The sequence below is a fragment of the Mus musculus genome, chromosome 7 (genome assembly GCF_000001635.26).
Source record: "Mus musculus strain C57BL/6J chromosome 7, GRCm38.p6 C57BL/6J".
Taxonomy (NCBI): domain Eukaryota; kingdom Metazoa; phylum Chordata; class Mammalia; order Rodentia; family Muridae; genus Mus; species Mus musculus.
Genome location: NC_000073.6, coordinates 9,240,000 through 9,260,755, shown reverse-complemented (window position 1 = coordinate 9,260,755; position 20,756 = coordinate 9,240,000). Strand labels below are relative to the sequence as shown.

The window sequence follows — 20,756 nt, the reverse complement described above, 5'->3', positions numbered from 1 at the left end:
TTTTAAAACTTTCCAAGTACAAAATTTGAACAAAAGAGCTTCCTCCCAAGTATTTAAAAACATGAGTGATATTATGGAGCCTGAGAATATATTATTCTATGTATTTACCTACCTATGTTATTACATGGGCTGTGGACACCAGTTGCAGAACCCCAGGGTAGACAGTGTTTAAGAATTCCTCCAGGGCCAGGAGCAATCGGAAAATGATATGAATCATAACTATGGAACAAACACCTCCTTTGACTAGAGAAATAAAAGCAGACAGAAATTTGATGTGCTGATTTGCATGGCACTTCACAATCCACACTTACCAGGTTTAAGGCAGGACAAATATGTTCATTTTAGTGGGTGTCTTCTTTCTCCTCAAGATTCAACTTCTCATGGCCAATTACATTGATTCCACATGCTTTTGGAGACTAAACCTGAATGAAGTCAATGATAAAGATTTGGATCAAACTTGTTCCTTCATCCTTGGAGCAGTTCAGATGCCTATGGAGAAAGATTATTTCAAGGAGACTCTGAATGTCTTGTAAGTGCATTTGTATTGTCCATGTAAATGACAACTTGAATATATCTTTAGTGCTCTGAGGATGGAGATTAGGCAAATGCTTGAGTCCTTTGTACTGTTGCTAAGTCTGAACACTAAGAAACAACATGATTTATCTTACAGAATCAATCATAGTTTCTCCTTTTAAGTAATTCAGTGGAGGTTTTGGTTTTCTTTAAGTTAGGTGGCCTCCGACTTAAAGACTGGAAGCTGAGGAATAAAGGACTATCTATGTTGATTCTTCACATAAAGCCCTCCTAGTAACAGTTTTTACTGCACTCTAGACAGTGATGACTTATTGAAATTGATTCTGTAATATTTCATTGTGTTTTACTCTGAGAATATGCAAATAGATGGCCATAAACACTGCTAACAGTCCTTTCATCAGTTTGTTGCTCCAAGAGCTTATGTGGATTACAGTAATTCTCATGGAACATAGAGTTGTCAAGAACTTTACATATATACAAACTTACTCTCTAAAATTCATTACATGTGGCCACTTCTTGTCTTCTGAAGCTTCATCAAGTTTGGAAAGAGAAGAGCTTTACAATCAGAAATTCACATTTCATACGATTGCCTAGATGGACATTTTTGTATGTATATGGGCAAAGAATATTTAGGTCATTAGAGATCAAGATATCCAAATATTTTAAAAGATAAAATTCAAAAGCACTGTGGCTTCGTGCTTCCCTCTGTTCATATATAATCACTGGCTTTTACATTTTATTAAGTTCAGTTCTGCACTCTCTCTTTAGAGTAAAATATATGTGGATCATATGGAATCCAATGATATGTTTACATTCCTTGAATAGTGAGGCTGTCAATAGCAATGGAGGCTACTTATATCCCTTCTCACTGCATTGGGTAAAATCTGTGGTGTAGGTTAGTTGGAACACTTGAGAACAGTGATACTGTAGTTGCTTATTAGCTTTCTCTCATTATTTAAGAAACATGCCATCTCTTTTCATGTCTATGTTCCTTAATCTCTGATCCATTAATGATATATATATCTTCTGGGTCTTTATTCAGAAATTTTATTAAATATAGGTGCACCTGTTACAATGTGCACATTGATACCAATGTGGTATTAATACCCATTTTTGTAGACTAATGATACTTTTTATTTTTTGTTGTTTTTTTTAATTAGGTATTTTCTTCATTTACATTTCCAATGATATCCCAAAACTCCCCCGCATGCGACCCCACCTACTCCCCCACCCACACACTCCCACTTCTTGGCCCTGGCGTTCCCCTGTACTGAGGCAGATAAAGTTTGCACGGCCAATGGGCCTCTCTTCCCAATGATGGCCGACTAGGCCATCTTCTGATACATATGCAGCTAGAGGCATGAGCTCTGCAGGTACTGGTTAGTTCATATTGTTGTTCCACCTATAGGGTTGCAGATCCCTTCAGCTCCTTGGTTACTTTCTCTAGCTCCTCCATTGATAGTTCTTTTTAAATACAACCTTTAAGAATACTAGGTTACAGAGACACTTTATGTAACTGGTGCTTCCTAAAGTTAACTTGTAGGAAGTAGTTTGAGCATTGCACAAGATCTATTCTCAAGTTTCTTTTGGGTATTGGAAATGTTTAATTGAGTTTTTGGTGTGTTAATAAAGAATATTATAAATCAGCATATTTTATAGAATATAGAATATAGAATATAGAATGAAAACACCACAGGGGTCCAATTTTTGGTGAAAACCTCATTGCATTTACTTCAAATTTAATCATCAAATATATAGGTGTATGTTTAATGTTTATTGATCAGATTATAATGAAGTGACAAGAATGAGACGTGAGATACTATACTTTACATAACCATAAATAGAAATACAATCACAATATGTTATTATTCCATTGCCACTGTCTTGTGGCACACTTTTATTACACAAAAATGAAAATATTCTATACAATTTACACCAAAATGTCTTCTATTTTATATGCATATAATATTGGCACATAAAATATCACAGAAGTTTCCTTATTTTCCTAGTTCTCAGTTGGATGCTAGTGCTGTTTTAGTGTAACTGGAAAGGTTATCAAGAATGTTTCCTAGAAATTCAGTTATTATGATAAGAAGTATCCAGAGTAACTATATCACCTTCCTTTGTAACTAGAAAGTCGGTGAATGTGTATACTTTCACAATTGAACTGAGGATAAGCTACTGCAAAGTATCTTATAAAGCACTTGAATGTATTGCCATACTATGACCTAAACAAACCTTGTTCATATGGATACAAACATATGCATAGGCATGTATCATTTACAAAATGCATGTTTGATGTTTGAATTCACATAAAAATAAATTTTTAGAAAAGGTTTTCTTTCAGCAAATGATTGAAATAAAAATAAGAAAGTGAGGATAGATATAAGGGAAAATGCCAAGAATATTGGCAACTAATTATAAGTGATTATTAGTACAGAAACCAAAGTTTGCTGCAAAAAGACTATTATGCACTAATAAGTCCTATTTTCTCTACCTTAACTAATTAAGTGAATTTCAAAAAAAGTATCAATAACACGATGGGTCTCATAACACATGTATTTCTATGTTGCTCAATAATTTCAAAATGAAGACATGTTCTGAATTACAGTTTTGTCAATATCTGTGGTTTTTCCTTTTTTTAACTTCTGATCAAGCACTGAAAAACAGAGATGGGAATGTTCTCTGTGGATGAGGTCAATACCAAATCTTATTTATAGGAGAAATACTGTCATGAAATTGTAATCTGTTTACTATTTATTCAATTTCCCAATTCCATTTTATCTCACAATAAAAGCCTTTTCTTTCAATCTTTAGAGGACAGAGGCAGAAGCATCCAGGACAGTATAGTGTTTCTATTGAGTACAAATGATCATGTATTTACATTTGTCCATAATAATTGCTGTACTCTTTTACAGAAAAACAACTAAAACCCACAAATATGCTTTGGCATTGGCGTTTTCAATGGATGAAATCAACAGAAATCCTGATCTTTTACCAAATATGTCTTTGATTATAAAATATAATTTGGGCCGTTGTGATGGAAAAACTATGACAAATACAGGCGATTTTCCTGATCAGAAAAAATATAAGCGTATCCCTAATTATTTCTGTAATGAAGAGACTATGTGTTCATTTCTGCTTACAGGACCCGATATGACCACATCTTTATATTTTCAGATGTTCCTGGACATTTTCTTATCTCTACATGTGAGTTATCATAGGCCAAGGATTCTTAGCATCACGTCTCTTTGGGGGATTTGACAGATATTAAGAAAGTTAATGGATGAGATTAGATGTATGCTTATGTCAATCTATGTAGTTCCAGTGTACTTACTATTTAGAGAGATGATAGGCCATCTGCTATATGCCACCTCCAGAAGTTGACAGATTCCAGAAAGAAGGAATAGAGGAGGAAATGAAGAATAGAGTCTGGCAGGGTGTTAGAGAGAATCTTGCAGCCTTGACTGACTGGCAGTCAGAGTGATTCTTTATTTATAAACATCTCAGTAAGCAGTGAAAGATTAATGTTGTTCCAAAACATAAAGCATATTATTTCTTCCCCATATGTGTTATTTTCATTTTGGTCATAAGTTTAGATTATCATTGGTAAACTGTACAATAACAGAGTTATGGTGGTGTTATAAGTTTAGTGATCAATGATAAATTGTGATGGAACATGTAGTGGCTATTCCTGGTTGTCAACTTGACAATATTTGGAATGAACTACAATCCGGAATTGGAAGGCTCACCAGTGACCCTTATCTGGAGGCTTGGAGATCCTTATCTGGATCTTGGTTTGAAGATCTTGAGCCATAGTGGCTATGGATTCCAGAAGATTGAATCTCCGAGTTAAGGAACACACCTTTAATCTGGGCTATGCCTTTCATCTGGGATTAAAGGTGTGGTGGAACACACCTTTAATCTGGGCTACACCTTTTGCTGGAGACAATATAAGGACATTGGAAGAAGGGAGTCTAGCTCTTGCTCCTGCTCCTTCGCCTGCTTGCTGCGTGAGACTGATTAACTGCTAGATCCTTGGACTTCCATTCACAGCTGTGACTGAACGATTGTTGGGAATTGAGCTGCCGACTGTAAGTCATCAATAAATTCCTTTATTATCTAGAGACTATCCATAAGTTCTGTGACTCTAGAGAACCCTGACTAATACAGAAGTTGGTACCAGGAGTGGGGTTCTAGAGTAACAGAAGTACAAGGATGAATCTTTTAAAATACTGGAATTGGCTTGTTGATCCACCAGCACTTTCTACTATTGAAACCTCTCCAGATTCTCTCCCTCCTGGGAGCTCAGAGAATTTTGAAGACCATGTTGAAGCTGAGAATTTTGAATCTTCAGATTCTCAAGGGTTTGCCCCACCTGAGGAAGTAGTACCCTCAGCCCCACCTCTTGAAATAATGCCTTCCCCACATGAGGAAATTAATTTTGCAGAGTCTGCTCAAGGCCCACCAATAGTTTCTTCTAGACCTGTAACCAGACTCAAAGCAAAACAGGCTCCTAGAGGGGAGGTAGAAAGTGTAGTCCATGAGGAAATTCGCTACACTACTAAGGAGCTTAATGAGTTGGCTAATTCATTCAAGCAGAAACCTGGTGAATATGTGTGGGAATGGATTTTAAGGGTGTGGGATAAGGGTGGAAGGAACATAAAACTAGAGCAGGCTGAGTTTATTGACATGGGTCCTCTGAGTAGAGATTCTAGGTTTAATACGGAAGCTCGCATAGTTAAAAAAGGTGTCAAAAGTTTGTTTGAATGTTTGGCTGAGGTGTTTATCAAAAGATGGCCTACTGGAAATGACTTGGAGATGCCTGATATTCCGTGGCTTAGTGTTGATGAAGGGATTTTAAGACTTAGGGAAATTGCAATGCTAGAGTGGATATATTGTGTAAAGCATAATTGTCCACATTGGGAAGGTCCAGAAGATATGCCTTTCACCAGCTCTATAAGACGCAAATTGGTGAGAGGGGCACCGGCACATTTGAAGGGTTTTGTTCTTTCCCTTTTCCTTGTGCCAGATCTTAGCATTGGAGATGCTTCTGCTCAATTAGATGAATTAAATTCACTGGGTTTAGTTGGATTCCGAGGTAACAAGGGCCAGGTGGCAGCATTGAATCGCAAGAGACAAGGTGATTCTAGTTATTATAATGGACAGCGTAGACAAAAGAATGTTTGTAATAACATACCCAGTAATGGTCAGCACAGGAGAGGTGAAATTTATAATGGCATGACTCGATTGGACCTTTGGTACTGGCTAACCAATCATGGTGTTTCCAGGAATGAAATACATAGGAAGCCTACTGCATATTTGTTTGATCTGTATAAGCAGAAAAATTCTCAAACAAATGAAAGAAAGGCTACATTAGATCGTGGTAAACAGCCAAATGAAAGAAAGGCTACATTAGACCGTGGTAAACAGCAATCTCGGCCAGTGAATCAATTTCCAGACTTGAGACAGTTTGCAGATCCAGAACCCCTTGAATGAAGGGGTGGCCAGGTTCCGCTGAGGAAGGATCTTGATAAAACACCCAAAGGTTTTGCTGTTACCCTTTCTCCAGTTCTTCCCCAGAGGGACCTACGGCCTTTTACAAGGGTAACTGTACACTGGGGAAAAGGAAATAATCAGACTTTTCGGGGTCTGCTGGATACTGGTTCTGAGTTGACACTGATCCCAGGGGATCCCAAGAAACATTGTGGCCCTCCAGTTAAAGTAGGGGCTTATGGAGGGCAGGTGATTAATGGAGTTTTGACTGATGTCCGACTCACAGTAGGTCCAGTAGGTCCCCGGACACATCCTGTGGTGATTTCCCCAGTTCCAGAATGTATAATTGGGATAGATATACTCAGAAATTGGCAGAATTCTCATATTGGTTCCCTGAACTGTAGAGTGAGGGCTATTATGGTTGGAAAGGCCAAATGGAAGCCTTTAGAGTTGCCTTTGCCAAAGAAAATAGTGAATCAAAAACAGTATCGTATTCCTGGAGGCATTGCAGAAATTACTGCCACTATCAAGGACTTGAAAGATGCAGGGGTGGTGGTTCCCACCACATCTCCGTTTAACTCTCCTATCTGGCCAGTGCAGAAAACAGATGGATCATGGAGAATGACAGTTGATTATCGAAAATTAAATCAGGTGGTAACTCCAATTGCAGCTGCTGTACCAGACGTAGTTTCGTTACTTGAGCAAATTAACACATCTCCTGGCACCTGGTATGCAGCTATTGATCTGGCAAATGCCTTCTTCTCAGTACCTGTTCATAAGGACCACCAGAAGCAATTTGCTTTCAGTTGGCAAGGCCAACAGTATACCTTCACAGTTTTGCCTCAAGGATATATTAACTCTCCTGCCCTGTGTCATAATTTAGTTAGAAGGGATCTTGATCGTTTGGATCTTCCACAAAATATCACATTGGTGCACTATATTGATGACATTATGCTGATTGGACCAAGTGAGCAGGAAGTAGCAACTACTTTGGACTCATTGGTAACACATATGCGTATCAGAGGATGGGAAATAAATCCAACCAAAATTCAAGGACCATCTACCTCAGTGAAATTCTTAGGAGTCCAGTGGTGTGGGGCATGCAGAGATATTCCTTCTAAGGTGAAAGATAAGTTATTGCACCTGGCCCCTCCTACAACCAAGAAAGAAGCACAACGTTTAGTGGGCCTATTTGGATTCTGGAGACAACACATCCCTCACTTGGGTGTGTTACTTAGGCCTATTTACCAAGTGACTCGGAAAGCTGCTAGCTTTGTGTGGGGCCTGGAACAGGAGAAGGCCCTTCAACAGGTCCAGGCTGCTGTGCAGGCTGCTCTACCACTTGGACCATATGACCCAGCAGACCCGATGGTACTTAAGGTGTCTGTGGCTGATAGAGATGCTGTTTGGAGCCTCTGGCAGGCTCCTGTAGGTGAATCACAGAAAAGACCTTTGGGATTTTGGAGCAAAGCTCTACCATCATCTGCAGACAACTATTCTCCCTTTGAAAAACAGCTCTTGGCCTGCTATTGGGCCTTAGTGGAAACTGAACGTTTGACAATAGGACATCAAGTTACTATGTGACCTGAATTACCCATCATGAGCTGGGTACTATCAGACCCTGCAAGTCATAAAGTGGGACGCGCCCAGCAGCAGTCTATTATCAAATGGAAGTGGTATATACGTGATCGGGCCAGAGCAGGTCCTGAAGGCACAAGCAAGTTACATGAAGAAGTTGCTCAAATGCCTATGGTTTCTACTCCTGTTACAATGCCATCTGCTGCCAAACATGTGCCTATAGCCTCATGGGGTGTTCCCTATGATCGACTGACCGAAGAGGAGAAGACTAGAGCCTGGTTTACTGATGGCTCTGCACGTTAATCAGGCACCACCCAGAAGTGGACAGCTGCAGCATTACAACCCCTTTCTGGGATAACCTTGAAAGACACGGGTGAAGGGAAATCTTCACAGTGGGCAGAACTTCGGGCAGTACACATGGTATTACAGTTTGTTTGCAAGAAGAAATGGTCAGATGTACGATTATTCACTGACTCATGGGCTGTAGCCAATGGATTGGCTGGATGGTCAGGGACTTGGAAAGATCACAATTGGAAAATTGGTGAGAAAGACATCTGGGGAAGAAGTATGTGGATAGATCTCTCCAAATGGGCAAAGGATGTGAAGATATTTGTGTCCCATGTAAATGCTCACCAAAAGGTGACTTCAGCCGAGGAGGAGTTCAATAATCAAGTGGATAAGATGACCCGTTCTGTGGACAGTCAGCCTCTCTCCCCAGCCATCCCTGTCATTGCTCAATGGGCACATGAACAAAGTGGTCATGGTGGTCGAGATGGAGGTTATGCTTGGGCTCAGCAACACGGGCTTCCACTCACCAAGGCTGACCTGGCTACAGCTGCTGCTGATTGCCAGATCTGCCAACAGCAGAAACCAACACTGAGCCCCAGATATGGCACCATTCCTCGAGGTGACCAGCCAGCAACCTGGTGGCAGGTTGACTACATTGGACCACTTCCTTCGTGGAAAGGACAGCGTTTTGTTCTTACTGGAGTAGATACTTATTCTGGTTATGGATTTGCCTTTCCTGCACGTAATGCCTCTGCTAAAACCACCATTCACGGACTGACAGAATGCCTCATCTATCGTCATGGTATTCCACACAGTATTGCTTCTGACCAAGGAACTCATTTCACAGCCAGAGAAGTACGACAGTGGGCTCACGATCATGGAATTCACTGGTCTTACCACATTCCCCATCATCCTGAAGCAGCTGGGCTGATAGAAAGATGGAATGGCCTTTTGAAGACGCAGTTACAGCGCCAATTAGGTGGTAACAGCTTGGAAGGCTGGGGCAGAGTTCTTCAGAAGGCAGTATATGCTTTGAATCAGCGCTCGATATATGGTACAGTTTCACCCATAGCCAGGATTCATGGGTCCAGGAATCAAGGGGTGGAAAACGGAATAGTTCCACTTACTATCACTCCTAGTGACCCTCTAGGAAAATTTTTGCTTCCTGTCCCCATAACTCTAGGTTCTGCTGGCTTAGAAGTTTTGGCTCCAGAGAGGGGAGTGCTCCTACCAGGAGCTACAACAAACATTTCATTGAACTGGAAGCTCAGACTTCCCCCTGGTCATTTTGGGCTTCTAATGCCCTTAAACCAACAGGCTAAAAAAGGAATAACAGTGTTAGGAGGGGTGATAGATCCAGATTACCATGGGGAAATTGGATTACCTCTTCACAATGGTGGTAAGCAAGATTATGTCTGGAGTGCAGGAGATCCCTTAGGGCATCTCTTAGTACTACCATGTCCTGTGATTAAAGTCAATGGGAAACTACAACAGCCTAATCCAAGCAGGATGACAAAGGACGCAGACCCATCAGGAATGAAGGTATGGGTCAATCCTTCAGGAAAAGAGCCAAGACCTGCTGAGGTGCTGGCTGAAGGTGAAGGAAATACAGAATGGGTAGTAGAGGAAGGTAGTTATAAATACCAATTAAGGCCACGTAACCAGTTGCAGAAACGAGGATTATAAAGTAATATGAATGCCCATTGTAAATTTACTAATGCGTTTGCGATTGTACGAGGGATAGTTATATCATGTTAGGCATATTTACAACCTTGTTATTGTTTCATGTGAACATGAGATATTATTTGTGTCAAGTTGACAAGGGGTGGATTGTAGTGGCTATTCCTGGTTGTCAACTTGACAATATTTGGAATGAACTACAATCCGGAATTGGAAGGCTCACCAGTGACCCTTATCTGGAGGCTTGGAGATCCTTATCTGGATCTTGGTTTGAAGATCTTGAGCCATAGTGGCTATGGATTCCAGAAGATTGAATCTCCGAGTTAAGGAACACACCTTTAATCTGGGCTATGCCTTTCATCTGGGATTAAAGGTGTGGTGGAACACACCTTTAATCTGGGCTACACCTTTTGCTGGAGACAATATAAGGACATTGGAAGAAGGGAGTCTAGCTCTTGCTCCTGCTCCTTCGCCTGCTTGCTGCGTGAGACTGAGTAACTGCTAGATCCTTGGACTTCCACTCACAGCTGTGACTGAACGATTGTTGGGAATTGAGCTGCCGACTGTAAGTCATCAATAAATTCCTTTATTATCTAGAGACTATCCATAAGTTCTGTGACTCTAGAGAACCCTGACTAATACAGAACAGAATAATATTTTACAATAATTTCCTCTATAAACCAACTTTTAAGTATCTGGAGTATTTTTGTGCAAAGATAAGACAGACCATTTTTAGCCTGGCCACTTGTGACATTTCAGTGGCACTGGAGTGGAAGAAAACCTTAAATCCAGTCTGTGAAGTTAGACATTTTACTATCAGTAAATATAGTACTAACAATTATGGGTCATAGTGCCAATTTTCGTTAGACACTATGGCAAATATTTCATCAACATACTGTTTTAATTATTATAAGTAATTTTTAATATTATAGAGGTTATGTCCTTAGCTTTATGGAACTTATTGCTATGTCTTAGCTTGTTTTTCATTTGTTTCTTCATCATAAGATACAAGAGCAGATCTTCACTGGTGAACGTTTCTAAGAAGGAGGAGTTACAGGGTTCAAATACCTCATTCTTACATATTTTTTCACATTTTTATTTTTCTATTATTACAAGACACTTGGAAGGAGGAGATAACTCTGTCCAATCTAACATTGCTTCTGTATATTTTCTACAAGAGATACAACTTATGAGTCCTAGATATTTTGACACATAATTACATGGGTATTTAGTAGAATGAGGGTGTTTTTTGTTTGTTTGTTTGTTTAATCTGATCTGCTACTAACACTTTTAGGCTGCTGACCTTGTTTACAGTTTTTAAATATACTTTCTTCTGGTTATCTGTGTCCTGAGGAGGCACAGAAGCAGATATTCCCAGAGTATTTTGGAATATTATCTTAAAACAGAGATCTCTGGCACTTTTTTGTGAGTTACAAACTCAAGTGTAGAAGGAATACCTTCAAGTAGGGCAAGGTAAATTTTTCTCTAAAAGGTAAAGCAGTATTTTGCATAGGACTTTTCTGTTAATCTTAGAAGAAGATTTTTTCTGGAATGAGGAATAAATGCCTTTTTAAAAAAGTATTAGGCAAATATCCCCAAGATGTAAATATATTAAAATCCCTCTAAACCTTGAGAACACAGATAGCAAGACTAAAACTGAAAGACTGAATGTCAGTTATTATAACATGCAGATACATTTTGTTGCATCTTTGTCAAAGAGCTAAGCTTGCAGTTACTATTAGAAATACATGTGCCAGGATTGAACATTTGCTCATTTGAATCAGATGAGAGAAAAAGTCACAGGTAATCAACTCTTTGAAGGTAAATATGATTACTGGTTTTATTGGATGCACTACACCTCATGCTGCTCTTTTTGTTGTAGTTCCTTCAGCTTACCTATGGACCTTTCAGTTCCATCATCAATGATAATGAAAAATATCCCTATGTCTATCAGATGGCCCCAAAGGACACATCTCTAGCATTGGCAATGGTCTACTTCATACTTTATTTCCAATGGAACTGGGTCGGCCTTATCATCCCTGATGATGATGAAGGCTATCAGTTTCTGTCACAGTTGAAAAAAGAGAGCAAAGGCAAGGAAATTTGCTTTGCCTTTGTGAACATGATAGGAATCTCTGATATTTTGACCTATGCCACAACTGAAATGAACTACAACCAAATTATGATGTTATCCACAAATGTTATTATTATTTATGGGGAAACAAGCAATTTTATTTTACTGAGCCTCAGAATATGGGAATCTACAGTTATACAGAGAATATGGGTCACCACAATACAACTGAATTTACCTACCAGTAAGAAAGACTTAAATCATGGCACGTTCTATGGGACTTTTACTTTTCTACCCCACCATGCTGAGATTTCTGGCTATAAAAAGTTTGTACAGACATTGTTCCATCTCAAAAGCACAGATTTAAACCTAGAAATGCAAGAGTGGAAGTACTTTAACTGTGAAGATTCAGCATGAAACTGTAAAATACTGATGAATTTTTCATCAAATGCTTTACTGGATTGGCTAATAGAACAGAAGTTTGACATAACCTTTAGTGATGGTAGCCAAAACATATATAATGCTGTGCATGCCATGGCCCATGCACTCCATGAGACAAATCTTCAACAGGTTGATAATCAGGCAATAGACAATGGGAAATTATCCAGGTATCCCTGCTTTAAGGTAGAGTTTCTTTTATTGGATGATGTTTGGTGTCTTCAATTGCATAGCCATTTAGTGTCTCTCAGATGTCCAGACTTAAAATAATAGGAAATATTTTGAAAATAGATAAGTTTCTGACATTTTTTAAAGAAAAAGAAAATCTAATGATTGTTATAAATGTGATTGGTAAAAGAAGTCGCAGATTATCAATGAAAATTTGTGGGTTTTATATAAAACATACAGATGTCAGCTCAACCCTTTCAATATTGGATAAAAAAAGTTTTCCCCATGAATTTTCTCTGTGATGAGAAGATAAGTTTTATTTATATTTGTCAATTACATGGAAATTATTTTAAGGAATGGTTTCCATTACTTTCTCTAGTGAATATGCCTGTAGTGTACTCTCTTGAGTAACTTACTTGGTTTTCTGAGAGTAACTCAACATGAAAGAGTGTTGGTACTCAGTTTTGTGTATATGAATGTGTCTATATGTGTGAATACATATTTTCACTGTGTATATATATGTGTTTTACTCTTTCTGTCTATGTTTATATTTGTGTTGCTTTGAACATACAGGTTTATTTCTTTGTATGACTGTGTAAGAGAGCTACAATTTTTCTATGTATAATTTTCTTATTATAAGTGTGTTTATATATGTGTGTGTATGTTTCTGTGTGATTTTTGTCAGAGTATGTGTCTTTGTGTACACTTGTATGTATTTTGTGAGTGTTTGAATGTGTTTTTATGTGTTATTAGTGTCTGCTTTACTGTTTATCTGTCTGCCAATTTCTTTGTGCTTGGTTTGGCCTTTGCCTGTCTTTCTGTCATTAGTTGTGAGTATAAATTTCCCTGTGTGTCAATATCATTCTAGGCTGGTGGTTATATACTTATAATTCTCCCCATTTGTTTCCTCTCTCTTTCTCTCTCTCTATTTCTCTCTATCACCCTCTCTCCCTCTATTTCTATATCTTTCTCTGTTTGATTGTTTGCCAGTTAAATTTTTAGCTGTGTTTCTAGTTGAGTGCATATATGTTTTTTATGTGACTGAAAGTTATGAGAACATGTATTTATATTTGTGTGTAATTAAGTATATAGCTGTATTACATGTGTGACTTTGAAAGGACCTGAGCGCCTCTCTCTGTGCTAGTGTGTGTGTGTGTGTGTGTGTGTGTGTGTGTGTGTGTGGGTTGCACACATGCGTTTGGTTCTGCATTTTAGTCTCTTTGTCTTTGATAGTGTTCACCGAGAGGAATTAAATTCTTGGAATATCATGATACTTTCATTTATCCAATGGCAATTGTTGTGATTTTTCTCTTTCATTCTTTAAACATAGTTGCCTTTATTATGGAATCAGAATACATTTTATGACTTGAAGGGATGGTATATACAATATAGTGCAATGCTTGTATTTTAGGTAAACTCCTTTCTGAGGAAGACCCACTTTACTAATCCTCTTGGGGATAAAGTAATAATGAAACAGAGAGTGATACTGCAGGAAGACTATGACATTTTTCATTTTGGAATCTCTCATAACACCTTGGGATTAAGGTGAAGTTAGGAAAGTTCAGCCCATATTTTCCACATGGTGAATACTTTCACTTATATGTAGACATGCTTGAGTTGGCTACAGCAAGGAGAAAGGTGAGTGCGTAATAACTTATTGATTTATAATACATAGCAGTAAACACTCTCAAGTGGATACACATTAACATGTTGAAATGAAAAAAAAAAACAATTTCTAGGTTCCTATATTATGTTTATTTTGACATTTTCCCCAATTCTTTGAAGATTCAAACATGCATAAAATTTACCTATGCCATATCAGAACTATTTTCTGAAATTTAATTAATACAAAATTGTTCTTCACCACTGTTTGATAGTCTTTCCTTTAAATTAAACAAAATATTTTTCACTTTGTTGCTGTTATTACATAGTAATCTATTCCCTTGCCTTAAACCTCTGGAACAGGTGTTGGTAAGAGAGAGACCAATGTTACAGTTAGGAAACACTAAGAGTCATAATTGTTAACCCTTGTCATTTTACCCAAAAAAAATTTCCCACAAAACAAATGGATTCATACCATGTTCAATAATGAACACAATTATAAAAATTCATATTCACATAAACATATTTTAATAAATTGAAGTACCCCATCATATTTTTAATTAAGATGAACAAAATTTCAAAGAACGTATAGACTGCACTAAAACATCAAACAAAGAAATAGCTATTAAAACACCTCAAGTACAGCAATAACAGCAACCACACAAAAGCAACAAATTATTTTCAGTTATAAGTGAACACTTGTGTTAAAATTCTGTAAATGGATTCAAAGACAACAATGCTGGCTTATATTTTTAAGACACTCCTTAGTTGCCTGCAGAGGGTGGGGAGACACATGCACATACAAGAGGAGAACATTTCTTTATTTTAATAAACATGAGGAAAACATAATGTGCAGTAAGAGGGAAAAAGGAAATTTGAGAACAATAAAAATTTGAGAAAATTTGAGATAGATATTTATAGAATAATTCTTGAGAAAAACACCTACCAACCCAAAAAAGAGGGAAAAAAAGAACACAAAACAGAAAGTTCTTCCCTTGAGACAATGAGATGTTTTTTTTGAAATTGAGATTTCTTTTTTATTTATTGAAAACAGCATGTTACTCTCACATAATATATCCTACCTACAGTTCCCTTTCCTTCTACTGGAATGTGACCAATTCTCAGTTTTACTTGCAATATGTCATAGTTAATACTCTTGTTCCCCTCCCAACATCCTTTTCCATCAGATCCACTTTCTGTTACTTATTAAGACATAATAGGGTTCTATGGGAGAATAACAAATTAAACAAGATTAAGCAAAAATTAAAACATCATAATAGGACAAAATTTTCATACCACATTATGGTAAATAGACATATGGGGGTATCTTCATGGAACACTCCATATTCAAGGTCACTACACATAGATTTATCATTTTCAACAATATTAAACCAGTGTCTGCATGTTCCACTGTTTTTCATAAACAGTCTTTCATGCTTTGCAATGCTTATTTATTCAAGGTTGTATTTATTTTTTTTTATTACGTATTTTCTTCAATTACATTTCCAATGCTATCCGAAAAGTCCCCTACCCTCTCCCCCCCACGCCCCTACCCACCCATTCCCATTTTTTGGCGCTGGCGTTCCCCTGTACTGGTTGTATTTGTTATCTGTAATTTAAGGACATATTTTTTTCTGTTTCAAATGTCTTCTTAACTTGCTTTTCTGTTGCTTTAAATAAACTTTGATAGTAAGTAAAGTAAGTAGGAAGGAAAGATATGATGTATGGCTTATATACACTCGTGAAAAGACAAGTGTGGATATTGGGAAACAGACATTAAAGCATAGATATTAAAAAACAGATAGGATATTTCCAGGAGGAATGGAACCCGGGAAAGTGGATAACATTTGAAATGTTAATAAAGAAAATATCCAAAAAAAAAAAAAGATGAAAAACAAAGAGTAATACTCACTGGCTCTGGTACACAAAGTGAGATGGGCATACATATATCAATTGCCAATTAAGAAAATGATTCAAACTCATAAGGACAGGATAGTGTTGGGTGAAAAAAAAATCTCAATTAAAGTTCCCTATGTCTGTTTACAATTCTTAGTGCCAAATTGAAAATAAAAAGTAAAAACATGTTGCAATTTCTATAGTTTTTGCACAAAGATCACTAGCATCTCTTTTTCCTGAATTAATAGACATTCAGAAATTATCCAACATTTCTTCAATGTCTTTCCAATATTCACAGCTGTCCATTAAACAATGGACAATATAAAATGTCTACAAGTTGGTATACATAAAATAAGCTAATTAAACATTTATTGGGCTTATATAAAACATAAAATAATATCTAAAACTCATTGTCAATATGTGTCTAATTTTCTTCTCAGATGCCATCCTCTGTGTGCAGTGCAGATTGTGGTCCTGGATTCAGAAGATCCAGGAAGGAGAGAGTGGCAGCCTGCTGTTTCATTTGCAGCCCCTGCCCTGAAAATGAAATTTCTAATGAGACAAGTAAGTTTTATCTGCTCTGATAAATCCTACAAATATATGTGTGTGTGTGTGTGTGTGTGTGTGTGTGTGTGTGTGTGTGTGTGTGTATCACTCTTTTACCATGCTAGAATGATGACATCAACTAAAAGGCAACTTTTAATATAAAATATGTCACTTTTCTAATTTACTAGTTGTAGACATAAAAATCAATAACAAAATCCTACCAAAAACCAACAAATAAATTAAAAACCAAACACATATACCTTGTGTCTTTGCCCACATACTCACGCATTGCAAATTCATAGCATATTATATTTTCACAAAGAAATACTTTAAAAAATAAAACTCAATTTGAAGGAATATCCTAGAGTACTTTCCCAATAAGTAATCTACTATAAAACTACATGTACATTACATTTTTGTCACAATTTTAAAAAGAATTAATTTAGAGATATTTCTTGAGTATGTCTGTCCTACATATGATTATGTACACCACATACATATAGGAGTCCATGAAGAAGCGATTATAATATAATAATCTACTGAAATGGATCATGAGGCTGATAGACACAAATTACATGTTCTCTGTAAGATTAATGTAGAATACAAAAGAATTTGCAAATTTATGTCAAGATATTAAGTATGTAATATTCAGAGGGCCATGAGAAAAGCCAGGTGTGATATGAGTCCAGGAAGTATGGAATAAGTGTTGACCAATGATGTTAAATATATGATAAGACTCATGTTTAGTATATTGGATACCACATCAATTACTATAATAATTATATAGAGTTGACAAAATGCATAAAGTTTATAGTTATCTTTTCAATTATTTTTTCTTCATTCAATATAATGAATTAAAGTTCTCAGAAGAAATATTATGCCTGTGAGATTATACAATAGTTAAATCACTTGGGGCCAAGGCCTACAATCTGAGTTTATTCCCATGAGGCATGTAGTAGAACCAAGCAACCTACTCAGAAGATGTCATTTGAAGTCATGGATTCCAACATACACTACACATGAAAATATTTTTTTAATTATTTTACTGAAATTGTTTTAGATATAAAAACAATTAAGAGTTAACATTTATATCAGTGAATTCCACAAAAATATCTATGAAATGTTTTATTACATTATTGGCTTATGTGAATGTGGTAGATAACACTGGTACAGGTACACATATGAGCAAATAATAACCCTGTCTGTACATTTAGATGCACTTATGAGATGCCTGGCATGGGTGCTGGATGCTGAACCCAGGTTTTCTGGTACAGAAAAGTATTCTGTTTATAGCTAGTCCAACTTATTAGGCTTTTAGGCAACTTATCAAATAATAGCTGTACACAAATGCATTGTTGTAGATAAAAATTCTAAAAACCAAGGAAGTACATCAACATTTTCTGAAATGACATTAAAATAAAGTGCAAATACATTCATAGTTGATATTGCAGCCATGATGGGAATTACAACGTAGGAATGGGGTACTACTACTTAACACAAACCATCTAGGTTACCACTCTTGCTCAAGGATTCCTCTGTTATTTTGCTCATTCTATTTGTCCATACTGATTTCGTCCCTGAGTACGTCCACAGACAGAGAATCGAGTAGGAATGGAGATAAGGCAAGGATAAGTGTGCTCAGCTTTCCAAATGAAGAAGGAATCAAGGTAAAGAACTTCTTAGTACAAAGTATCTACAGAGGCTTCTTTTCCATCAGTTCTTATCTCAGTGCACCTCTCAAATAATAATCAGAACATTTGTTTACTTATTGACAGATGAGGATACATCTTCGGGCACATTTCTTTAAAGTGTTCTGCTTTTTAAACATTAATATTTTATTACCTCTCATTCTCTACCTTCTTATGACATTACATGAATAACTTAAATTCAATAATACAATTGTGACATTTACACGAACATACATATAAATATATATACACAAACAAATACACAGCCTACCTGTTCAATTTAATATTGTTTCTATATCAATGAGTTTAAGCTAGTGAATTCTCGAGTACATTTTACAGATCTTGTCCCAGTAGAAGTCAGAGTCTCAGTGTGTCATAGGAAATGAACTCATAAAAATCAATGACATCAGAAAACAGTGATTGGAGGGTTTTGTATTTTTAAAATAACACAGGCACATTGTGGTTTATGATTGTATCTTTTTAAATTAAATGATCAATTTGATATCAACATAGTAGCAAAAAGGGATTCATGAAATCTTTGTTTCTAATAACATTACAAATGATATATTCAACAAAGTTAAAAAGACAAAGAAATTTTATTTTCCCTTAAATATTCATGGACATTATGAATCGAAAGCAATGTTGTCCAGCAATGCCCTTAAAATTATATTTCCAGCATCAAGGCAGCATTGCAAGGCTCTTTTCAACTACTTTACTTGAAATTCCTTCTCAATAAATTTCTAAAGCAGCACTCACTAAACTTTTCTTTGGAAATCAGATATGGATCACTGTGTGAATTGTCCAGAATACCAGTATGCCAACACAGAACAGAACAAATGCATTCAGAAAGCTGTGATATTTCTAAGCTATGAAGACCCCTTGGGGATGGCTCTTGCCTTAATGGCCTTTTGCTTCTCTGCATTCACATCTCTGGTACTTTGGGCGTTTGTGAAGCACCATGACACTCCTATTGTGAAGGCCAATAACAGAATCCTCAGCTAGCTATTACTCATGTCACTCATGTTCTGTTTTCTGTGCACCTTTTTCTTCATTGGTCATCCTAACAGAGTCCCCTGTGTCTTACAGCAAATCACATTTGGAATTGTATTCACTGTGGCTGTTTCCACAGTCCTGGCCGAAAGAATCACTGTAATTCTGGCTTTCAAGTTCACAGGCCCAGGAAGAACGTTAAAAAACATCTTGGTATCTGGGACACCCAATTATATTATTCCCATATGTTCTCTATTTCAGTGTATTCTGTGTGCAATCTGGCTAGCAGTTTCTCCTCCATTTGTTGATATTGATGAGCATTCTAAGCATGGAAACATTATTCTTGTATGTAACAAGGGCTCAGTTACTGCATTCTACTGTGTACTGGAATACTTGGCCTTCCTGTCACTTGGAAGCTTCACTGTAGCTTTCTTGGCAAGGAATCTACCTGATGCATTCAATGAAGCCAAATTCCTGACCTTCAGCATGCTAGTGTTCTGCAGTGTCTGGGTTACCTTCCTCCCTGTCTACCATACCACCAAGGGCGAGGTCATGGTTGTTGTAGAGATTTTCTCCATCCTGGCATCCAGTTCAGGGATTCTTGGATGTATCTTTGCACCCAAGATCTACATCATTTTCTTGAGATCTGAGAGAAATTCTTTCAAAAAAATCAGGGAGAAATCACATTTCTGAAGAAATATTTCTAGAATTCTTTCAAATGAGAAATTGTTACATACGTACCAAATACTGGGTTACAATGCATGTATTCAGTTTTAGAATCACTTTTACTGGATCCTGTAGTAATGTCTAGAAGTATCATATCTACTCATCTTGCATGCATTGTGCATAAAATCTTGCACTCATTCACTTGATTCATTTTCTCTAAGAAAATTAAAATTTCAAATTATTATTACTGTTTTATTCCTCATTTTTCTTTCATTGAGATATCCCCCTGGTAACTTCCAGTAAAAGTTGATAAGAAAGTTTTATCCATGATCTTGTACAGAAAGTGAGTTCCAGAACAGATAGTACTACACATAGAAACCATCTATCATATCTAACAATCAATTTGACAAATTAACAAACTAAAGAAACAACAAAGTTGAAATCAGAACACATTTTCTGATTTTCAATAGGAGCACACACATGAGAGATATTGCCTGTTTTCTTAAGCTGCTCTTCAATCTATCAGACAATGGTCTAAAATGGAAATGTTTTTTTCTGCTCTCCAATACAAAAATATTGTATCCAACAATGAATTAAAGCTGAGAACCCCTGTGGTTGAATTAGGGAATAGTTGAAAGAAGCTGAAGAGAATGGTGCCCCATAGGATGATCAGAAGTATCAACTAACATGGTCAACCAGAACCTCTCAGAAACTGAGGTCCTTGACTCATATGCAGCATAGACTGCCTTGTCTGACCTCAGTGATAGAAGGCACACCTAACACCCCAGAATCCTGAGACTCCAAAAATTTGGAAGGTCTTGTGTTTTGGAAGGTGGGGATATCCTCTTGGAGATGGGGGAAGAGGTAGGAAATGCAGAAGAGTCAGGGGATGAATTGGGAAGAAGATAATGACTGGACTATAAAAAATGATTAAAGATACAAAAGAAAGAATTAAAATATTTGTGTAGATATGTCAAACGTATAGTTATGGAAGGAATATGTAAAACTAGTGATATTTGCATGAAAATTATTTTTCTCAGAGACTGCCCTCAGAAAGTTGTGATTGAGTTTCTGGAGAAAGAAATCTCAAAGGGTGGCATGGGAACCCGATGCTT

The 20,756-nt window shown here is 36.9% G+C and overlaps 1 pseudogene; it reads left to right on the top strand.

The window, feature by feature from the left end:
• On the top strand, positions 333 to 19,853 carry Gm4011 (predicted gene 4011; annotated as a pseudogene).